Genomic DNA, 23,478 nt, shown 5'->3' on the forward strand with positions numbered 1-23,478 from the left:
GTGTTTCCCTGAACCTGGCTAATCATCAAATCATTAGAGACACCTGCTAACCATAAATATTCCCAAGCCTCATTGCTGGACCCTTAATCCAATGGGCATGTTTTTGGGTAGTGATGGGAATCTCCAGTTTTATCAGGTAGTCAGGTGATTCTCATACTTCGCAAAGTGTAAATTACATGGTGTGAGAGTATGAACTCTTCCTGGGCAGGAACCATGTCTTGTTTATCTTGGTGTTTAGTACTTAACATAGTGTTGGGCACATAAGAGGTGCTCAATAAATGTTTGTTAAACAGAATAGTAAACATCTCCACAAATAACCTTTCTGGAGGTACTCATTTCTTGCTATATTTTTAACTTCATTGCTGTGTGTGCTTTTTGTTTCTTGATGTTTTTTTCTGCATGGTATAAACATGCTTCCTTCCTACTCACCATGTCTTAATACCTCATGTCATCCAGATCAATAGAATTAGTCTGAATAGAAAACTAATGATCTGGCAGGATATTGCTCAGTGTCTTTGGTGTTTGGCAGGAGGATCTTTAGGTAGCAAATCAGAGTCTACAGAACTGGTTGTAGATTGGTATTAATCATATTATAGCTTGCATTTATGTAGTATCTTTCTCTAGTACTCAAATCCTTCTTCAAACATTATTTAACAAGGACAATCTATTCATCTCTCTGTAGGTGTGTATGTTGTTTTAAGAATGCCTTACACATGAGTCTAGTTGATTGGACCACCAAGAATTTAGTAGCAATGATCCTTCCACCTGGCTGCTTGGCCTCAGGGTGCCTGAAAAAGGTGTGTCCCAACAAGCAAAGGCATCTTCCTTTCAGACAGGCAATAGTTTGACACTTAGTTTATAACTAGGTGTTACCTTAGCTGAAGTTGTGGGACAGGCCAAGGGAGGAGTGTCTTGGCAAAGGGGATGGGGTGGATGCTAGAGGCTAGTGACAGACTGACCTGAATCTCAGCTGTGAGGACAGGAAAGATCTGACCCAACAGTCTGAAATGACAATTGGTAGAAAGTGAAATTGAAGACTGGCATGCTGAAGAGATTTCCCTGAGGTCACTGGCTGGTTGACACAGCCATAGATAGAACCGAACTTTGACCTAAGCTCCAGTCACCAGACCACATCCTGCAGAGAGAATACTCAACATCCTCAAAGGTCTAATCAGTGACTTTGGCTGGGATGTGATTTGACAGATCACTGTGTTGTCTGGGCAAGGCTAATTGAAAGTTTTTCCTCTGAGAAGTATTTCTTTCCCTCTATTGAGACCTAGATTCTAGGAGAAAAATTCTTGAGGTTATTCATCCCATTGCTTCTAGGAACACATATGTGAAAGAACACTTCTTAGTCAAAATAAATTTCCATAGACAGTTATCAAGCACTAAAGCTTTTCCTGACAAGGCATGTATTTCTATACTGCTGGTTAGTAACCGATACTACCTAGCATCAGATAATATTACATCAAATTTATATTTGTTTGCGGTTTGACTTTTGCATATTCTGAGAAGACAAGCCTGAATCACAGGTATTCAGCTATCTAACAGGTTCCCAGTACTTGCCAATCTTTGTAGTAACTTGAGATTTTCCCAGTTGGCTTCAAGCCAATGGGCCCTGTGGGCAGCACAAGATGCTTATGGAAACTCAGTGTATGCAAATTACTTCCAGGATCTTTGAACCCAGGGGTGGTAAATGTTTTACAATAGTGAAGAGAACTAAGGAGATGTGTATTTTTTTCTCCCCCAACCCCATATTTTCCTCAGGTATCAATCTTATTTGGTATTTTGATTGAACTCATTAATCCTCTATTGAGGCTATGGCTAATGGGGTGAGAATTCACTTTCTCAGAGAGTTTGTGATTTTCCCTCCAGAAACAGAAATCTAATGATGTAATCACTGCAGAGAATTTTTCTAGAATGGAGAGAAAAGTCACATTTTTGGTACACAGGGAAAGTCAAAGACTGTATATAACAAAGGGTAATACCAGAGCAACAATCCCATCTATCATTTTTAACTCATTATTTGATATCGTACAAGCTATTTTACTCCTCCCTCTGGTCTCTGATAAACCTAGAAAAAGCTCATTATAGAATCCAGGGAAACGACATTTGTTATGTATTTTCTAGGAGTCTGAAACTTATTTCTTATCACAGTTCTATAGGATAGATAGATATTTTGTGGCCATTTGACCACAAAAACTAAGCCTGAGAAAGGTTAAATAATTTTCCAGGATTACCCAGTTAGTAGTAGTGCTGGAGCTTGGCTCCTGTCTGCCTAGTTTCAGAATTCCCCACAGCGCATCTCCTAACACGGTACTGGGAAAACAGGTGAAAATCAAAAGATTGTTTTTTGGCTTGGTTTCACAACCAAGTGCATGGACTTAGAAAATTGTGTTCTTTCCAGCATCTATCCTCTTGTTCACACTGCTCGCTCTCATTTTATCCCCCAGATAAACTTGTGGTGGGGCTTATTTATAGCCCCGGTGCCAAAGTTTCAACCACAGTGAGAGACCTAAGGATTTCAAGGAAAACTCAAAGCACCAATATTCAGTGATAGAAGACTCAGAGGTTTGATGCAGAGTTCACTCTCTGAAAATGAATGTTCAGGTAAGTGCCCAGTTGGCTCCAGAGCTGAGTGTAGATCAGTATTAATAATGTAACTTGTGTTTATGTAATAGCTTTTTCTAAGACTGAAATTTTTCTTCAGACCTATTCAGCAAGTACAATGTTTTCATTCCTCTGTAGGTGTGTATGTTGTCTTAAGGATGCCTTACACACGTCTTCCAAACTATGTTTACTGGTTGAGTGTAGATCAGAGGGTTGTTCTCTCTCTCTAGAGCCTTCAGAAAATAATTTCCAAGTCTGACTCAGTGGAGTTGAAATAGCAGTCTAATGCAGTGGTTAATTTACAATGGTTAACTTAAAATTCCCAGGGATCTCTTTTAAGGTTTTCTGAACTATTAAGGCCCTGGAACTTAATATGAATTACTCTAAACATTTAAGATTCCACCTTTGAAGAAATATATGACCTGAAAATAGAAATTTATAAAAACCAATCAATCAGGAAAGCCTATCTTCTCTGAATAAAAGAGTAAGTCCTGGTTTTCATTTTGTTTAAAGTGTTTCCTAGTGCATCCAAAATACAATTTAAGTTTTAAAAATTGGTTTTTCACATAGCGTTAATCAGCCCTACCTGTCTTCTGCAGCGTCTTACAGTGGCAAGGGTCCTGAGTAGCCTGTCAAAACATTTATGTTTTTGTCTTGGCTCTCCCATTAGTTAATGCGTATCCTTGGGCAATTCATCTAATCTCTCTGGATTTCATGGTCGTTATTTGTAAATGAGGAGATTGGGCATTTGAGGTATTATGGTTTCTGCCAGGTGTGAAATTCTATGATCTAACTGTATACCATTTGGTTTCTGGGAAGAAAAGAAAGCAAACAACCAAAAAACCCAAACTAAGGGTTTTCCTATAGAATTATAGGAAATAAATATAGGAATATAGAATAATATATCATATACATTATTACTACTAATAATTTCTTGTTAACTATTTTCTAGAATGCTATGGTACAAATTCATTTGCTACTGGAAAGATCTCAGGAAATATAACATTACATATTAATATAAATTTTTATTTAAGGGGAAAGGTGTGGGGTTCCAAGTATTCCATGAAGAATTAAGTATTGTACTTGTTTATTAAAGCTATTAAACACATACAAAGATATGAGGAATACATGGATTGTGGGAAGCTGGGAGTAACTTTAATTTTATTCAAGAACACATACTTTATTTCTCAATATTTTGGTGTTGGAATTGTAATCATGACTTCGTTCTCTTCATCTCTCCTTTCTGGCCCGATAAGCGGACATGTTGTCTTACATAGCAAGGGTGTTGATGGCATCTGAAAGGAAAACAATCTGATTTTTGAACAGATTGTTTTCTATGGGTCAGCACTTTTGTAACTATAGCAGACCATGACTGATTAAGACAAATGGTTATTGGATGACTTGAAGGAAAGAGAGGTTAATTCAGTGAGTGACTATACAGGGTAATAATTTTGGGCTTGGAGAGCTGTGGGTGTCTCCAGCCACTGAGCACAAACTCCACTTACAGAGACCCAGGCTTGGCAAAATCAGATCTCATTTGGAAGACTTTTTTTTTTTTTAAATATACTGGAGTATATCAGCTTCTCAGTTGAAAAGAGGGAAAATTGGTTGATACCTTCGTTAAACACAATTCTGATAAGACTAAAGAGATGCGATGAAAAGTAAATACAGTGCATGATCTTGCATGTACTGAAAAAAATTTGGACTGAAAAAATTGTGTAATGGATGTCACTGGGACAAACAGGACAATTGGATTATGGACTTTGAATTAGAAAATAAAATTATATCAATGTTAAATTTCCTGATTTTGATAATTATAATTATGTAAGAGAATGCTTTTGTTAAAAAATACACAGAAGTATTTAGAAGGAAAGGGGTATACTGTATGCTATTAACTCTTTAGACAGTCTATTTAAAAATTATGGACATAGAGATAGTAACAGATAAAGCAACTTTGCAACTTCTTTGTAAGTTTAATAAAATACAAAGTTAATAAAAAATAGAAGAGAGAGATAAACAGCTGTCTGATTTTGCAGAATTGGGAAGAAAATGTTAACCAATAACATGTTTTATCACCTTCCCTTTGGCGAGGACCAGGAAGCTGGTAAACTTCTGGCCTAGAAATTCAAGGATTTAGCTGAAAATAAAAGTCCTAAACTTATTACGACCATGAAACCATAAACCTCTCCTTCTCTCCATACTCAACATCATAACTTGTTCTTTTGTATCTTTATCCTTTGTTCTGGATCAGTCTGGGTTAAGAGCTTGAGTTAATCAGTTCCACTCCTTCAGAAAGTCCTTCCAATACCTTGCCCTAAATCAGAAGAAATATATGTAAAATCTCCCCAGGAACTGGGGGAAGACCAGTATTTTTCAAGCCAGTGGGCCCTTTCTTCTTGTAAGCCAAGATCTATAGATTATATTTCACTTATCTCCCACCCTGGCTTAGTCTCTTCTCCCTTTTCTTACCATAAAGGGAAAAAAGTCCAAATCCTGACTTTTGTGAAGCCACTATTTTTTTTTTTTTTGCAGGAGGTGGGGCATGCAATTTCTGTCATCATTCAGATGATGATTGATAGCAGATCAATCAATGCACAATCAATAATACTTTATGACTTTTTTTGACCTCCAATGGGTCAAATTAAAATGGATACATCTAATCCTGTTTTCTCTAAGAATTTTGCAAAGTTTAGGGGTGGAGTGAAGGGACAGAATCATTGGGAGCTAATAGAGAGAACCACAATTTAGGGTCTTTTATTTAATGAGAGTGTTTGTTTTTACATGTGGGTTTCATTGCTCCTAGAGTATTAACAACATAATACTGAAGATGCCAGTCTTGTATTTCCAATTCTCACCCAACGAGCTATCTTTGATCTTATCTGGAGTTCATATTCTGAGAGTCTTAGGGAATAAAAGTCTTTTCTTGCTACTTCATGACAGTAAAAGCATGTCTGATTTGGAGGCTTCATATAAACTGCCTGTGAAGTAGACGCCACTTTGCAAGAATCCGGTCAGCTGTAACATTCCTGAAGGAGGAGGAGGATGGTTCAGGGAATGCGGTTCTTCTTCGAAACAAAGATCCACATCAGAATCATGAGGCTGAAGGAGGTTAGAAGGATACTTTTGCCTTCAGGGTGTCCCATCTCAGCCACTGGGTACTAGTCTGGGCAGGCAGTGCTTTCGTTGACACCTTCAGGATGAGCAGACAGGGAGAAACTTGTAGTCATTTTTCTTGGCAGAAGCTACAACCCAGCCCAAGTTAATTATGTCTGAGAAGAAGAATAATGTCTGGGCACCTGCAATTTTCAATTTGGGACTTCATGTGCCAGTGCCAAGTATTCTATCAAGCCATTCACATGTATCTTCACAAAGTCCCTTTCTGGTTTCATGTCAGACAATGGGAACACTGAGTTTTAAAAACTCCTTTATAATTGTCTCTGTTTGCTAAGAACTTCATATGTGCCAGAGCTGATTAAGTTATGTACCTGCATCTTGCTATTTAATCTTCATAACAACCCTCCGAAGAAGATATTATTATTTTTCCCACTTAGCAGTTGAGAAAACCAGGGCTTAGAGAATATCTTGGCCCAAATCACATGACTAAATAATGTGGAATTGGTGCTTGAAATTAAGCCTTTGAGACTAAAAGACTCAAAATTAAGCATACCAGACTTTGCATAAAGTTCTATTTCTAACATTCCTATTAATTAGAAGGTGGGCATTATTGGTCCTGATTTCATAGTCAGACCTTGCTTAGGGATATTTACCCAGAGCTGCAGAGTTGTTAGAGCTAAATCCAGAACTGCTATTCTCTACTCTATTTAACTCTCTTCCTTTCCCTAATAATAAACGTCACCAGTCTTGGGGCTCAGAACATGATACCCTAAAGTACAGTGCTTTGGCATGCTGAGTACTTTGAACGGAAAGAGATCAAAAGGGCCTCAGAAGCAAGACCTTCTCCTGCCCTCCTCTCTCCTTCCCCCATTTCTCTCCCAAAGCAGGTCATAAAAACTAGAATTCCTCTTTCCCAAGGCAGATCATAGAAACTACAACTGCTCTCCCTCAAAGCCAGCCATAAAACTAGAAATACTACTCTTTGACTTCTCCCTTCTTCCCTAAAAACTCTCGTGTAACAGGTGTCCTGCCCTCTATAGGTATAGGGAAGAAATGATAGAGAAGGATGCTGCACAGAGGGAAGTAATGCTACACAAGAGAGGACTAGAAACTTCTTTACAAACAGGCCCCGCTGGGTTTCTACCTCATCCTATTATCATTACATTATGTCCTTTTTGTCCAATCACGTTTCTACTCAGCTGTCCATTCTTCATCAAACCTAAGCATAAAAATACAAGTTTTCCCTGGGTCTTCACTTTTGAAGGCTCTTATGTAATACAAAATTTAATATAATAAATGTTACGTTTTCTGTTGCTAACCTTTTTTTATTATAGGAGTGTCAACCATGACCCTTGTGATGGGTGGGAAAAGCCATTACCTTTTTACCCCTACACTGGCAGTGTATTATCCATAGAAAAGGCTCTAATTTAAGAATTAGGGAAACCTGAGAAAATTAAATTCAAAAATATATAATTTGCCTTTCTACTGACTCCTTCCGCACAATCCATAAATATGTTCAAGTCTTTCATCTAAAACAAAACATAATGAAATAAAGAAAAGAAAACAAGAAAATAAAAAACCAAACCCAACTTCTCTCAACTCTGTATCCCTCCTCAGCTCTAGTCCTATTTATTTCCTTCCCTTAGCTTAGCTTCTTGGAAAAAAAGTCAACGATTTTCATTTTTTGGCATTCTACTCCTTCTTAAACCTACTGCAATCTATCTCTTACACACATCTCCCAAATGCACTAAACCCGCCCTGAAAGGTCATCAATGACCACCCAATGTCAAAGCCAATGGATCCTCCCCACTTCCCAAAATTTTATTATAAAATTTTTAATTATACAGAAAAACTGAAAGCACTGCTCAGTGAATACCTGTATATGTAATACCTATATCTGACAATTAATATTTTACTATATTTTCTTTATCAATCCATTTATTTTTTAAAATTGCAATTCCAAGTAACTTGCAGATTTAAGTATACTTCCAAGCACTTCAGCATGCTTAACATAGACTAGAGTTTAGTGCATCCTGATATTAAGTTGGCATGACTTTTTGCCACAAATCTCTGTGCTAAAATGCCCAAATCCATTCTTAATCTTTCCCAACCCTCATATTCAAATGCCTACTGAATAGTTGGCTGTCAGTCTTATAATTCTCCTTTTCTTGTTGTATTTCTTCTTTACCTTTATGGCCTTTCTCTCTCAATAGATCTTCTGTCCCCTTTTTCCTACCAATTCTTTAAATAGTGATATGTTTGATCTCTCTAGTTTTGACTATATTCTTGTGTATCTTTCCCCTTTTCCTGTATCTTAGGTTCAGTCCCCAAGAAACAGACAATAAAATGGAGATTTGCTTGTGGGAAGTTTATTGGAGAGTGCTCTTAGAAACAACAGAGGACATAGTTGATCTCAAGCAGAGCCCTGTCTAGGCCTTTTACCCTTACATCAGGTGGTGACTGGAAGTACAATATCATATCCACCTTTGGGAAATGCACTACTGTGAATTGCTGTGTAATATGACTTAGGACTTTTCCTGGTAAGGAACTGCACTATCTCTGAGAATGATTGTTTGCCCAAGAAAAAGGGAAACCTGTGTGTGTCTGTCTGTGTGTGTGTGTGTGTGTGTGTGTCCAGAGTTACCAATAGGAAACTAGAGAGATACAAGAATAATTGGGAAATGTGGACATATCTTTATCACTTACTAGCAGAGAAGCCCTAATGCATGCCTGAACTAGGAAATGGGGTTGTCACATATAGTGATGTAGACTCTCTAATGCAAAACTCCAGGGGTTGCCTTTCATCTCATAACCAAATCTACTACTGTTCCATTCAAATGATCTGTTTTCCCCGATTATTTTATGAGACAAGCCCACACTCTTGAATGTGTTTTATTCCCCTTCATTTTTATCCATAATGATCTTTGTGTCTACTTGTTTTATCAATTGTTGAGAGGGGGTCTATTGAAATTTCTGAGTATAATTGTGGATTTATCTGTTTCTCCTTTTAATCCATTGGTTTTTACTTCATGTATTTTCAAACACTGGTTTACATGCCTACACACTTATGATTAATATGTCTTTTAGGCTTCTTTATAATTATTGAATGTCTTTCTTTATCCTGATAATATTTTTTGTTTGGAAGTTTACTTTCTCTGGTATTAACAAGATTGCCTCAGCTTTCTTACACATAGTGTTTGCATAGTATATATTTTCCCATCCTTTTACTATTTTTTGAGATGGGGTCTTACCCTGTCACCTAGGCTGGGGTGCAATGGTGTGATCTCAGCTCACTGCAACCTCTGCCTCCCAGGACTCAAGGAAACTTCCCAACTCAGCCTCCTGAGTAGCTGGGAGTACAGGCTCGCATCACCACACCTGGCTATTTTTTCATATTTATGGTAGAGACAGGGTTTTGCCATGTTGCCCAAGCTGGTCTCAAACTCCTGAGCTTAAGAGATCTGCCCGCCTTAGCCTCCCAAAGTGCTGGGATTACAGGTGTGAGCCACTGGGCCCAGCCTTCATCCTTTTACTTTTAACTTGAGCCTTTATATTTGAAGTGAGTTTCTTGAAAATAGCATATAGTTGGACTGTGATTCTTAACCAATCTGATAATCTCTGCAATTTAATTTGAATGTTTAAACCATTTATATTTAATGTGATTGTTGTTATAGTTTGTTTAAATTTATCACCTTGCTATTTGTTTTCTGTTCATACTATAACACCTTTCTTCCTCCTTTCCTCCTTTCTTGCCTTCCTCTGAATTTAGTATTTTGTATGATTGCATAACTTCTACTGTTGTTTTATTGGTAATAACTCTTTGTTTTGTATTTTTGGTGGTTGCAGTAAGATTTACAATACATATCTTTCACTTATAACAGTTTATCTTCAAAAAATATTTTAGCACTTCATATTTAGTGTAACAAAACATATTTGTCAATTTTCACCTTCTATCTTTTGTGGTATTTTATACGTAAGACTCACAGTATATTGTTATTATTTTTCTTTTTAAGCAATTACTTATCTTCTAAAAAATTTTAAAATTTTCTTATATTTACTAACATGTTTACTATTCCTAGTGTTCTTTATTCCTTTGTGTAAGTCCAGATTTCTATCTGGTATCATCTTTCTTTTGCCTGAAAAACTTCCTGTAGTACAGGTTTGTTGTTGGTGTATTATCTCAGCTTTTGTTTGTCTCGACAATCTTTATTTTGCCTTCAGTTTTGAAAAAATATTTTCTTTGGACATAAAATTCTAGGTCAACAGTTGTTTTCTTTCATCACTTTAAAAATGTCATATCATGAAAAGCAAGCCCTGGAGTTTTGCTTTACATAGCTTACATTACCATATGTGATTATACCATTTCCCCATGGATACTTCAGGGCCTCTATACTATTTTGTGGTGAAGATATGTCCTCCTCCCTCCATTCTTCTTGTATACATCTAGTTTTCTATTGGAAACTCCAGATAAAACACACACACACAATCACACACACACTTAAATGTTTCCTTGATCAAACTATAATTCTCAGAGGCAGTGCAGTCTAATTATCTATGAAAGCAGAAAAGCGTTTTCCTCAAGTTAATGTTATCTGCCTGCATGCAGCACTTTACATAATTCTGCAGAGCACATTAAACTTCCCTTCTCTGATGTTTTGGATTCATTCCATCCTGTGTCTAACCCATACACAAGAAATTGGATTAATAGATAACAGATTAATTGATTAATAGTATGAATAGATAACAGAGTAATCTAACTTCTTTTGCTTACATAAAGGACTGTCAAAAATTTTTGAAATTATACTATTCTCTTATATTGGGCCACATCAAATTTTTATTCTGCTTCTAATCAGAGGAAATAACTAGATATTTGCTTGTTTTTTACTTTCAGATACATTTGTATGACACATTTCTCCTTCCTTAAAGATAGGACTGATTATTATCTCCTTTGGGATCTCATTGCTTTCTAAGGTTCAATCATAACAACTATAATACTTCACTGTATTTGTTTATGTGCATATCACTTTTTATTCTATATGTTTCTAGAAGATAAAAGTCTATAATTTATTATCTTATTTCTGGAACATTACATGAGGCATGGGATATACTAATCTAAGAAACATTTGTTGAATGAATGAATGAACAAGACACTAGGCAAGTATTTTGGTGCTCTTGTCTGAACCCTGAAATTGATCAAGGATGTGTGATGGTCAGTCTTGCTCAAAGAGTTTTGATTTTTGCAATATCAGCATGATTTCATAATATGCATAGTCAGTCTATTTTGGGAAGCCAATATGAAAATTATAGCAGTGAGACCGTTTTGAAAAATAAACCTGTGACCTCTAGAAGAAATATTCCCATGTGATCAAAACACTTGGAGAAATCATTTAGTATCTACTTTTTGAGAATGTCTGCTATTTAAAAAATAAAAGATCCAGTAGAAACTGATGGTGAAGAGTATTTCATTTTAAGTGTTTGAAATATTTAATGTGTGAGGCCAAACTGTGACATAAAAATGCATGAAAATGAATGGGAAACATGACAATGGTGACAATCCTTTGAAAATCCAGGCCTATTCATGTAAGCCTCTCTAGATTGGAGGCCTCTATAGGATCAGGAAATTAAGACAGAGGAGTCTCTGCCATCTCCCCTTCTCCATTGCACAGAGTCTCAGTGGAATGCTTTGGCATAACCTTAGAGAACAACAATTTGTCCAATCTAGATATAGTTAGCCTTAGGAATGAACAGTAGCTCACTGCCTCTTCATAACAGTCCACAGAAAACTTAGTTTATTTTATAAGCTGGTAAGATATGCATTAGCATTTTTCTTACTATCACAGAAGCAACTAAATAGGACTCAGGTATATGAAACCATTTGGAAAAGAAAAAGGAAACAGAGAACATTGCTCCTATGCATGTTTCCAAAGGACTTCTGGGAGGACGTTTATTGGAGGTAAACAGGGATGTTCAAAATTTGGCATGATTTAGCTTGGGAGCTGTTTGTACTAAGAGAACCTTGGCAAGGACTACAAACTAGGGACTCGGACTTAAATTTGATTTTTAGAAAAGGAACAATCTTGCATGTTAAGAGGATGCAGAATTAACACTATTCTGGCCATTCTTTGGTCACATCTGCACTGCAGATTTGGCTGCTGGTTGAGTGGTTGCATTGTCTAGTCCTAGATCTGGGAAAACATGGTCATGAGTTATCATAATTATAAATATGATCTAAGTAAATGCACGCATATGTGTTTAAGCACAAGCATGCGCCTCCTCATAAATGGTGCCACAGTTCTAACACAAGCTAGACTTTGTGGGTTGTTATTTGCATCTTTGTTTTTCTCTCCAACAAATGACTGTAATTCAGAAGTTATTTGTAAACTAGTTGTAGCTAGAATTAGAAATTCAGAAGCTCTCAGGACAGTGCGTACTTTAATTTGGTAACCCAATTTTTTTGATATGTATGCTTTAGTTTATTACATTTTCCTACCTTATGTAAGCAAATCAGATTGTCTTTAATGTAGTTTTGGGGCACATATAGCTGATAAGTTTGTTCAGGTATCATTTATAGGACAGTAGTGCCCTTTTTAGCATGTGATATCAGGTCTGAGCCTCAACTGAGAGGTCTGACTGGTAGTCTTCAGTATGCCCTGTCTTGGAGGCATACAGCTGCATGTACATCACACTATACTTCCAAAGATAAATCTTCAAAATACAGCACACCTCATGCACAAATAGGAATTATGTCTTTGATTATATGTTAAAACATTTTACGTCCAGAAGTCCAGCTTAGACTAAATATCATGCTCTGACCTTCTTGAACATTTTGCACTGTGATTTAAAGAGTGTTCTCTGGAGTTAGAGAAATTGACTTTGTGAGTTGGTATTCCTACTTACAAGATCTCTATTTTCTCATTTGTAATACATGGCTATTAATGATATCTATAGCATAAGGTTATTTTGTGGATCCTGTAAAGTGCCTCTCACAGTGCTTGGTACCTGGTAAGCACTCAGTAAACCTGTGAACCTTATTACAATTAAAACAATTATTATTATACTACAAGAGGGTCTCAAGTAATCTCTATCATCTGTTCACTCTAAGGAAGGGGTCTGGTCTGCTAAAATACTGGTAAAGTTTCCGTTTCATGGAAGATCAAGTAAATGTAAATTGCCATGTTTTGTGCATCTCAGATACAGGGAAAAAAGCCAGATGTGGCCATACATTTCACTGGGGCTTTATTTCTTAAAAGTATAATGATATGTGAAAGCTAAGTCAAATAAAGAGCTTTATGAAATCAGCACTATTTTAATATCACATTAGCAATTACGTGGGATTATCCTAGCGTGATTTCCAAACGACTTTTTCTATCACCCAAACCAAAGCATTTTGTACAAACACAGGCATATACTTGCATGTGAACATGTAACATCCAGTTATTGATTGAGGAACAAAGCAGCCCCAGAGGAGTTTTAAAAACTGCTATGTCCCAGCATGCCACTTTATATTTTACATCCATTTTTGAGTCAGCAGAAATGTGTGTAGAATCATATAAAGTCTGAATACTCCCCTGCTAGTCCATGAAGTCAGAGCCCACACATGGGGATTATCCTATCCTAGGTCTGGAATATATCATTACCACAAAATTCATTGCCTAAGCAATCATCAGGGCTGATGGTAATATAATAGTTGGGGCATGAAACCACAGTAAATTGTCAGGATTGTCTAGCGTATGGTGCATCAGACACAGAGGTATTGCCTTCTGATATCTGGAGAAGCAATAGCATGCTGTAGGCTGGGCAGCAGGCCACTAATTTGGGGCTAAAAATTTGAATTGTTCTTTTGTCACTGACCTGTGGTTTAATCTGCAACTAGTCAAGTGGTTTCTTTGTATGTAGATGAACATACACTTAGAGGCCTATCAATATGGTTGCAAACAGTCTTTAGAATAGATATTAAGGCAAACTAGGAAGGCCTATTCCAAAGTCTTCAGATTATAAGGATCAAATTAACAAATCATGCCAGTAGAGGGAAAATGTGATCCAGTCTCACCTTGCTTACCAAAATGTTGTGGGAGAATAATGATAAACTAGCTACTCAACTTTTTTATACCATAGAGTGGCATTCCTGCAGGTTCATCTGGTTGGTATAGATCCTATGGCCTCTTTCAGTGGCTCTCAGGCTGCTCAGGGCAATGGGAATAACAGGGATCAGTGTAATGCAATAGTAAAGAACTTGGACTTTGGAGACAGATGGTCAAGGTGTTGGATCCCAACTCTGCCATTTACCATAGTATGACCTTATGCAAGTCAGTTCACCTTTTTCAAACTGTCTGTTCATCTTTAAAAATGGGGAAAAGTAATGGGCTCTTCCTCATAATATGGTTATGTGGATCATATAAAATCTCTGGCATATTGTATACTTCATAGCCAGCTGTCGAGAAATGTACAGTGATGTTATTGTTATGCATTCAAAATGGGGATGTGGTAGTTACCATTTTAGACTATGGAACTGTAGCCCACACCTCATACATATTAATCTCCAGGGGATTCTGAGGATTACTTGCTAGGAAGGGTCCAGGAGCCCAGGAAGGCATAATGAGACTTTGAGAATATTGGATGGTCAGTTAATGTCAGCTTTATGAGGTATTGTGAAGAATCTCCAATCCTGAAACAGTTTAGTAATAACTATTCCTAAGGTTGCTGTGAGATTTAGATAACATAGGGTACACAACATGACAAATACACTGCTTGACCTGTAGTAGGCACTCAGCAACAACAGTTTTTCTTCTCTCTCTCTTTTTCTTTTTAAACAACTATCAAGGCAAGATGTTCACTTCTCCTTTTGTTTCTCAGGTGCACCTGCCTTGGGGTTCTGCAGCTTAGGTTTGTCTCAGGGCAGCTGGTGCCACTGTAGGACCTGGCAGTATCCGAGGAGTTTACAGCAGATGGCTGGGCCTAAGGTGGACTTCACCTGAAGGACTTCTAGTATATTGGACTGGTTACAAGACTGCTTTGAGGAGCACAATCCTATGAAAGGGAAGCAGTGTGATATACCAGGAAGATCCTAAGGAAAACTACTCAGAAGTATTGTGTTCTAAGTACAGTAGTTTGACCACTTACTGGCCTTTTCACCTGAGAGCTTTACCGATAATCTAAATTTTGCTTTATTTTCCTTAAAATGGAGGGAATGTTCTATGTCAGAGAGTCTAGTACAAAAAAAATGTGAAAATGTGGCTTAAAGTACTTTGATGATTGGAAAGCATATAAGTAAATGGAAGATGGGAAAGAAGTTTGTTGTAAGCCTCCTGGGGCCCCTTACATGTGTCAAAGCTAGATCTCCACCACGTTGCCTGAAGTGGTTGTGGACGCAGTCAAACTCAGGTTTGTTCCTCCTGCATCCTCTACTTGCACTCCTTACATGTCTAAACTTTAGAAAGCCCCTCAGTTCAAATGCCATCTTTTCCATTAAGCCTTTTGATCCCCTGTTCCTACCTCCTCAATGCTGAAATGAATTGCTAAAATCTCTAAACATTTATAATACCATATCCACATGACCACTGTCCAATAGAAATATTGTGTGAGCAACATCTGTAATTCCATGTTTTCTAGTAGCCACATGGAAAAGTTAAAAAGAAATAGGTTTAAATAATTCTAATATTTTATTCAATTATGTTCAATAAATATTTTATTTAATTGAATAAAACATTTTATTTAAACTCCCTATTTATTCCAAATATTATAATTTCAATATGTAATCAATATAAAAATTAATGTTGGAAAACACTCTTCAGGATATTATCCAGGAGAACTTCTCCAACCTAGCAAGACTGGCCAACATTCAAATTCAGGAAATACAGAGAACACCACAAAGATACTCCTTGAGAAAAGCAACCCCAAGACACATAATCATCAGATTCACCAAGGGTGAAATGAAGGAAAAAATGTTAAGGGCAGACAGAGAGAAAGGTCTGGTTACCCACAAAGGGAAGCGCATCAGACCAACAGCAGATCTCTCTGCAGAAACCTTACAAGCCAGAAGAGAGTGGGGGCCAATATTTAACATTCTTAAAGAAAAGAATTTTCAACCCGGAATTTCATATCCAGCCAAACTAAGCTTCATAAGTGAAGGAGAGATAAAAATCCTATACAGACAAGCAAATGCTGAGAGATTTTGTTACCACCAGGCCTGCCTTACAAGAGCTCCTGAAGAAAACACTAAATATGGAAAGGAACAACCGGTACCAGACACTGCATAAACATGCCAAATTGTAAAGACCATCGACACTATGAAGAAACTGCATCAACTAACAGGCAAAATAACTAGCTAGCATCATAATGACAGGATAAAATTCACACATAACAATATTAACCTTAAATGTAAATGGGCTAAATGCTCCAATTAAAAGACACAGACTGGCAAATTGGATAAAGAGCCAAGATCCATTAGTGTGCTGTATTCAGGAGACACATCTCATATGCAAAGACACACATAGGCTCAAAATAAAGGGATGGAGGAATATTTACCAAACAAATGGAAAGCAAAGGAAAGCAGGGGTTGCAATCCTAATCTCTGATAAAACAGACTTTGAATCAACAAAGATCAGATGAGACAAAGAAGGGCATTACATAATGGTAAAGGGATCAATGCAACAAGAAGAGCTAACTATCCTAAATATATATGCACCCAATACAGGAGCATCCAGATTCATAAAGCAAGTTCTTAGAGACCTACAAAGAGACTTAGACTTCCAAACAATAATAGTGGGAGACTTTAACACCCCACTGTCAATACCAGATCAATGAGACAGAATATTAACAAGGATATTCAGGATTTGAACTCAGCTCTGAACCAAGCAGACCTAATAGACATCTACAAAACTCTCCACCCCAAATCAACAGAATATACATTTTTCTCAGCACCACATCACACTTATTCTAAAATTGACCACATAATTGGAACTAAAACACTCCTCAGCAAATGCAAAAGAACAGAAATCATAACAAACAGTGTCTCAGACCACAGTGCAATCAAATTAGAACTCAAGATTAAGAAACTCACCCAAAACCACACAACTACATGGAAACTGAACAACCTGCTCCTGAATGACTACTGGGTAAATAACAAAATTAAGGCATGAATAAATGTTATTTGAAACCAATGACAACAAAGACTCAACATACCAGAATCTCTGGGACACAGCTAAAGCAGTGTTTAGAGGGAAATTTATAGCACTAAATGCCCACAGGAGAAAGCAGGAAAGATCTAAAATTGACCCCCTAACGTCACAATTAAAAGAACTAGAGAAGCAAGAGCAAACCAATTCAAAAGCTAGCAGAAGACAAGAAATAACTAAGATCAGAAATTACTACGATCAGAAATAACTAAGACAAGAAATAACTAATTGAAGGAGATAGAGACACGAAAAACCATTCAAAAATCAATGAATCCAGGAGCTGGTTTTTTGAAATGATTAACAAAATAGATAGATGACTAGCTAGACTAATAAAGAAGAAAAGAGAGAAGAATCAAATAGACACAATAAAAAATGATAAAGGGGATATCACCACTGATTCCACAGAAATACATACTACCATCAGAGAATACTATAAACACTCTATGCAAATAAACTAGGAAATCTAGAAGAAATGCATAAATCCCTGGACACATACACCCTCCCAAAACTAAACCAGGAGGAAGTTGAATCCCTGAATAGACCAATAACAGGCTCTGAAATTGAGGTAATAATTAATAGCCTATGAACCAAAAAAAAAGCCCAGGACCAGGTGGATTCACAGCTGAATTCTTCCAGAGGTACAAAGAGGAGCTGGTACTATTCCTTCTGAAACTATTCCAAACAATAGAAAAGGAGGGACTCCTCCCTAGCTCATTTTATGAGGCCAGCATAATCCTGATACCAAAACCTAGCAGAGACACAACAAAAAAAAGAAAATTTCAGGCCAATATCCCTGATGAACATTGCTGCGAAAATCCTCAATAAAATACTGGCAAACCAAATCCAGCAGCACATCAAGAAGCTCATCTACCACGATCAAGTTGGCTTTATCCCTGGGATGCAAGGCTTGTTCAACATATGCAAATCAATAAACATAATCCATCACATAAACAGAATCAATGACAAAAACCACATGATTATCTCAATAGATGCAGAAAAGGCCTTCGATAAAATTCAACACTGCTTCCTGCTAAAAATTCTCAATAAACTAGGTATTGATGGTACATATCTCAAAATAATAAGAGCTATTTATGACAAACCCACAGCCAGTATCATACTGAATGGGCAAAAGCTGGAAACATTCTCTTTGAAAACCAGCACAAGACAAGGATGACCTCTCTCATCACTCCTATTCAACATAGTATTAGAAGTTCTGGCCAGGGCAATCAGGCAAGAGAAAGAAATAAAGGGTATTCAAATAGGAAGAGAGGAATTCAAATTGTCTCTGTTTGCAGATGACATGATTGTCTATTTAGAAAACCCCATTGTCTCAGTCCAAAATCTCTTTAAGCTGATAAGCACCTTCAGCAAAGACTCAGGATACAAAATCAATGGGCAAAAATCACAATCATTCCTATACACAAATAATAGACAAACAGAGAGCTAAATCATGAGTGAACTCCCATTCACAATTATTACAAAGAGAATAAAATACCTAGGAATACAACTTATAAAGGATATGGAAGACCTCTTCAAGGAGAAGTACAAACCACTGCTCAAGGAAATAAGGGAGGACACAAATAAATGGAAAAACATTTCATGTTCATGGATAGGAAGAATCAATATCGTGAAAATGGCCATACTGCCCGAAGTAACCATCAAGCTACCATTGACTTTCTTCACAGAATTAGAAATAACTACTTTAAATTTCATATGGAACCAATAAAGAGCCCAAATAGCCAAGACAATCCTAAGCAAAAGGAACAAAGCTGGAGGCATCACGTTACCTGACTTCAAACTATACTACAAGGCTACAGTAACCAAAACAGCATGATACTGGTACCAAAACAGAGATATAGATTAATGGAACAGAACAGAGGCCTCTGAAATAAGGCCACACACCTACAACCATCTGATCTTTGACAAACCTGACAAAAACAAGCAATGGAGAAAGGATTCAGTATTTAATAAATGGTGTTGGGAAAACTGGCTAGCCATATGCAGAAAACTGAAACTGGACCCCTTCCTTACACCTCATACAAAAATTAACTCAAGATGGATTAAACATAAGTACAAAAACCATAAAAACCCTAGAAGAAAACCTAGGCAATACCATTCAGGACATAGGCATGGGCAAAGACTTCATGACTAAAACACCACAAGCAATGGCAACAAAAGCCAAAATAGACAAATGGGATCTAAGTAAACTAAAGAGCTCCTGCACAGCAAAAGAAGCTATCATCAGAGTGAACAGGCAACCTACAGAAAGGGAGAAAATGTTTGCAATCTATTCATCTGACAAAGGGATAATATCCAGAAAGAACTTAAACAAATTTACAAGAAAAAAATAAACAACCCCATCAAAAAGTAGGCAAAGGATATGAATAGACACTTCTCAAAGGAAGGCCAACAAACATTAAAAAAAAAAGCTCGTCATCACAGGTCATTAGAGAAATGCAAATCAAAACCACAATGAGACACCATTTCACACCAGTTAGAATGCTGATCATTAAAAAGTCAGGAAACAACAGATGCTGGAGATGATGTGGAGAAATAGGAACACTTTTACACTGTTAGTGGTAGTGTACATTAGTTCAACCATTGTGGAAGAAGGTGTGGCAATTCATCAAGGATCTAGAACCAGAAATACCATTTGATCCAGCAATCCCATTACTGGGTATATACCCAAAGGATTATAAATCATTCTACTATAAAGACACATGCACATGTATGTTTATTGCAGCACTATTCACAATACCAAAGACTTGGAACCAACCCAAATGTCCAGCAATGATAGACTGGATAAAGGAATTGTGGCACCTATACAGCATGGAATACTATGCAGCCATAAAAAGGATGAGTTCGTGTCCTTTGCTGGGACATGGATGAAGCTGGAAACCATCATTCTCTGCAAATTAACACAGGAACAGAAAACCAAACACCACATGTTCTCACTCAAGTGGGAGTTGAACAATGAGAACACATGGACAGAGTGAGGGGAACATCACACACTCGGGCCTGTTGGGGGGTGGGGGCTAGGGGAGGGATAGCATTAGGAGAAATACTAATGTTGATGACAGGTTGATGGGTGCAGCAAACCACCATGGCACATGTATACCCATGTAACAAACCTGCATGTTCTGCATGTTTCCCAGAAATTAAAGTATATAATAAAAAAATTAATGAGCTATTTTACATCTTTTTTTCTATTGAGTCTTCAATACCTAGGGCATATTTTATACTTACTCTATGTCTCAATTTGGATACACTACATTTCAAGTGTTCAATGGCCACATGTGGCTGGTAGCTACTATATTGGCCAACACCGGTTTATGCCTTTCCGTGTGTGTGTCTTGTATTTGTATAAGTGTTACGGATATGTTATTATTAGACTGTCAACTTTGAGGACGGGATCCCTGTATGATTTGTCTTTTTCCCTTGCACAGCATTTTGCATATAATAGGCACTCACTCAGTTGGTTGAATGAATCAATATATTAACAAAGAAACAAATAAATGAATGAAGAGAAGAATGAAAACTCATAAAGAGCCAGTTTCCTTTATTCATCTGAAAATTTGGTAAGTTGGCACTGTCCGAAATGTTACTTTATTATAGTCACATGATCTATTAGTATTCTACTACTTGATTCAACCAATATTTACTGAGTACTTAATATAAATAAGGGATTGTGCTAAGTACTACAGGTATATCATATTGAATAAAGACACAATTATTGCTCTAAATGACCTTAGTTTTAGTGGTTCCCAAGTTAGAGATGAATTGCAATTTTCTGTGTACCAGTTTTAAAAAGAAAAAAATAGCTCATCATGCTGTTCAGTAATCTAGGGTCTTACACAACTAAAGAGTTAAATGTATTTATTTAAAAATTTATCATTTTAGCTATGCCAAACAACTTTCATAAAATATGTGAGTTTTTTCCCATATTCCATCATTTTAGAGGTGAACAAAATGAGGGAGTATTTTAAATTCACATTACTAACTTGCAATAAGTTATCCCTAAGGGACTTAAGAACTTAGTATTATTTTGTGCTTCATGGAAAAAAATTGACACTGAGTGCTATAAATATATCAAGGACCAATCCAATTCAATGGCTTGGGCACATAAATTCCTCAGGGGAGTTTCAAAATCCATGTTCTGGCCCTGAATACTTAATTATGTCTTTGGACTTTTAGTCAGTAGAAAATATTTACTTGTCTGAGGCCTTTCCTGGATGGGAATTCTTTGAGGGCCAAGAGTGTCTATCTATCTATCTATCTATCTATCTATCTATCTATCTATCTATCTATCATCTATCTATCTATCTATCTATCTATCTATCTATCTATCTATCATAGTCTCTCTACCTACCTATCTGTCTGTCTTAGTCTATTTTGTGTTGCTATAACAGAATACCTGAGACTGTGTAATTTATAAAACCAGAGACTTATTTCTTACAACTTTGGAGACTGGGAAGTAGAAGATGGAGGGGCCCACGTCTGTTGAGAAACTTCTTCCTGTGTCATCTCATAGCAGAAGGCAGGAGGGCAAGAGATTATGTGTGCAGGAGAAAGAGAGGGGGTGGAAGAGAGAAAAAGGGGGCTGAATACATCATCATCCTTTTATCAGGAATTCACTCATGAGGGCAGAGCCCTCATAATCTAATTACCTCTTGAAGGTCCCACATCTCAACATGGTTGCACTGGGGATGAAGTTTACAACACATGAATTTTGCAGACACATTCCAACCCTAACACTATTAATCTACCTATCTATTTACCTACCTACCTATCATCTATCCAATTGTGCACCTAGCACAATTTCTGGCACATATTGGGGCGTAAATAAATATGTTAAGAGAATAATGCAAAGTAAAATCCATGATGATTTTCATTTGTGATTCATTACATGAATCCTCTAAGTAATTTCCATTTGCCGGATGAGGAGAAAATGTGAATGACTAAGGTTGCACACTCTATTATACTCTTTTTCACTGACTAACTATATCCACAAATTTGTGGTGTACTTTCCTATAATGGTTTTATTTCCTCACACCTTTTCTGCTTCATCTGACTCACATTGTTACAACCCTTACATATTAATCATTTCGAAACCACAGTACTCTGAATCATTGATGGGTTACAATGAAATACATCCACTAGGAAGTGAGAGCACTTCTAGGAAACATCTTGGTGCCACGTGCCTATTTTGATAAGGTTCCAGGCCATCAATCTGGGCCCACCTAGAGCAAAGTACTAGAATTGATCTTCAGTATTCCTATAGGTTAACTGAGAAGTGCAAGGACATTTATTAATACTGGCAGAGTTTCTTGAGGCTATTACATGACTGGGGATGTACTGCATTTTAACCTTATTTCAACCACTTAGGATTTTTATAATTAAAGGTTATAGTATATGATTGAGGAATGAGTTTTTACACAGCAACTCTACAGTGGACATCAAACTTTTTCTTTTCCTGCTCAAGGTCCATTTGCATGTCATTAGAAGCTGAATTCCTGTGGTTTGTTTCTAGACATAAAAATTGGTTGTCAAAGCCTCTTGGGCTTAGAAGCCTTTAATCTTCCTATCTAACCATCTTAACATGGGTTACGTTTGTTTTGATAAACATACTAGTAAAAGATTTTAAGCAGTTTGGGCTCTGTGAGAGACAAATATGCTGGCTGAATAACTGAATGGATTACTGGAAGGCTCTAGAGTGGATGTTTTACTGGTTGTGAAATCAAAGGCTGTTATAATCTCGGTTGATATTTAAGTGTTACAATATGCTGCCTACAGACTAGGAAGGTTACATGTCAATCTAAAATTCTAAGTACTTGATATCTTTATGTATTATCACTCACCATTAGTATCTCAGTACTTTCATTTTTTTCCAGTTAAAGATAATTTGTTTTTAATGTTAATTTTTCCCTTAAAAAGTATGTAATAACTGAGCCAATTCTTTGGAAACATTTACAATTTCTCCTCGGATTATAAAGCTCTCCAGGATTTCAACTTTCTCTTGAGCCAATTTGGTAAAATAACATATGATGCCAGAGTACTGGACAGTGGGACTCATGGCTTATAGTCAAAACAACATTATCATTTTGATATACTCCCAGCAAAACCCCTTTCTGTAGGTCTAGTTCTTCTCTGCCCTTGGCCCCATATTTTCCCCCACTGACTCCTAGAAATCATGTCCCTTTCAGTTATAAGAAGAGTTTTATTTTAGAATTAATATGTCATGCCTACTGTAACAATTAAAAAGCAAACAAAAGCTGGGTCTTTCCGTAATTTAGGGCTGCTACAGGCCAGCCTACAGGGTGAAGGGCATGTTGCTGGCTTGTCTAGTTCCTCTGCCTTGTTCTTCTCTTCCTCTGCTATCATTTCCCCAGGTGGTGTTGGACTCCTGCAAGGTATAAGAAAGATGAGGGAAGGAGAGGCAGCCGTCATCTGGCTCTCATTTCCTGGAGTTGAGGCCATTGTTTAAATCAAACTCTACCCTGGGAGTGCCGTGTGGACCTTCCAGAGGTCCTGCAGGGCCTTTTGGAGCACCTCTCTGGACTAAAGCAGTTGGTCACACGAT

At 37.1% G+C, this 23,478-nt stretch overlaps 1 long non-coding RNA gene across 1 annotated transcript in view; it reads left to right on the forward strand.

Annotated features, from left to right (window-relative positions):
- Window positions 1-23,478, forward strand: part of LOC134757537 (uncharacterized) — a 30,222-nt gene that overhangs the window by 1,308 nt on the left and 5,436 nt on the right. Inside the window, exon 2 of the long non-coding RNA XR_010131670.1 lies at window positions 2,454-2,610. This is a non-coding gene — a long non-coding RNA (uncharacterized lncRNA). The remainder of the gene's footprint in view (window positions 1-2,453; window positions 2,611-23,478) is intronic.

The sequence above is a fragment of the Gorilla gorilla genome, chromosome 19 (genome assembly GCF_029281585.2).
Source record: "Gorilla gorilla gorilla isolate KB3781 chromosome 19, NHGRI_mGorGor1-v2.1_pri, whole genome shotgun sequence".
Classification (NCBI taxonomy): Eukaryota; Metazoa; Chordata; class Mammalia; order Primates; family Hominidae; genus Gorilla; species Gorilla gorilla.